At 39.7% G+C, this 1561-nt stretch overlaps 1 protein-coding gene across 2 annotated transcripts in view; it reads right to left on the bottom strand.

Annotated features, from left to right (window-relative positions):
- Positions 1–1561, bottom strand: part of RBM28 (RNA binding motif protein 28) — a 40919-nt gene that overhangs the window by 13426 nt on the left and 25932 nt on the right. The window lies entirely within an intron of this gene.

The raw sequence follows: 1561 nt of genomic DNA, 5'->3' as shown, positions 1-1561 counted from the left end.
CCCTGTCTCTCCACTGAGTACACACGCTCTACAGCAAAAAGCTCTCGAAGGAAAAAAAACAAAAAGAATACTTGATAGGATGTTTGGCCTTGTCTCAATTCTGCCACCATGAGGCGAAGGAGTGTCTATGACCTGAAACATATTTATTCTGCTCTTAGAGCAATACTCTCAACTCTGCTTAAGAAAAAAAAAGGTCCACAGGGTGATACATTTCCATAATAAAATGAAGACTAATATTCTCTTAATTTGTTTCTAGAAGCTAGATTAGCAGAAAAAGATTTTCAACTAAATTTTTTGTTTTATCAACTCTTCTTAGTCCTGCTGCTTCTGCTTTGATAAAGATACTGACAAATCCCAAAATAAATAAATATTCTGGGGGCCAGCAGGTGGTGTGGTGGTTAAGGGCACTAGACTCTCCCACATGGCCCACCATAGCTCTAGTCCAAGACCTGGTGGCTTGCTTTCTCACTTTCTCTCTTCCCCTCCTCCCACTCTGTCCCTCTCTGACAAAGTAAAATAAATAAATAAAGTTAAAATAAAATAATTCTTTAAAAATAAATAAATAAGTAAATATTCTGGAAATGAGTATTACAAGGACACCTGCAAAGGCTATTGTGCCTAAGTCCAGCAGACTATTTTCCCCTCTCAAAAAACTGTACCTGCTGTGAATCTGTAACACATGCATAGAACCACCAAGATTTTTCCAGCAAAACTAACTCTCAAATTAAATATATTTTATTGTACTGTGGTCATAAAAGGGCATATAACATACCTCAAATAGCATAATTTTTCAGATATTTGCTACCAAAAAAGTTGAGAACACTAGTCTAGAACCTCGGCACACCGAGCAAAGACACATGGCCCCTTGGTGGCATTACATTCCAGTATCTTCATTATCTTCTGTACTTTAAGGTTCCAAAGCTAATTCTGCTGGTTATGCATCTTCCCCGTTCTAGGCTGGTTTTGAATTTTAAATGGTCAGCTGGTGGCATGGTGGTTAAGGCAGCTGGATCCCAATATGGCACCTGCACAGTCCCAGACCCAGTGACTTAGAAAATACACCAGGTACCTCTGCCTGCATGACCAAAATCCCAAAAGGAGAATGAAAGAGAAGGGACTGCAGCATGGTCAATCTCCCTGGTGAGTGCTTTCTCACTTTCCCTCTCTCTCTTTCTCACTTTCTATCTCAAGAGTGCATGTGCCCTCTAGTAAATTATAGAAAGAAAGAAAAAAAAAAGGCCACACAGGCAAAAGTAAAAATGATTCTAACATTACCAAGCAGCAAAGGAACTGAATGGTATCAGTTAATAGTGCAAACTATCATAAAATGGAGTTTTCCTAAAAAGATGTTATAACCTGATGATAGTAACCCCTCCCAACTGACATCTAAGCCTGTCCCTTCCACGAGCCACATCTACTTCCTTCCTGACTAATTCAAGTCCACGCTGATCTTCCCTTGTGTTACTCTGCATTTATACTGACACCTAATTACACACAGCCCTAGTCTCTTAAGTGTCTATTGCATGATCCAGCAGCAGGCTAGTCAACAAACACTTCCTGC

This window comes from Tupaia chinensis, unplaced genomic scaffold (assembly GCF_000334495.1).
Source record: "Tupaia chinensis unplaced genomic scaffold, TupChi_1.0 Scaffold000192_1, whole genome shotgun sequence".
Classification (NCBI taxonomy): Eukaryota; Metazoa; Chordata; class Mammalia; order Scandentia; family Tupaiidae; genus Tupaia; species Tupaia belangeri.
The sequence above is the reverse complement of the archived record's forward strand: the minus strand, read 5'-3'. Positions and strand labels throughout refer to the sequence as shown.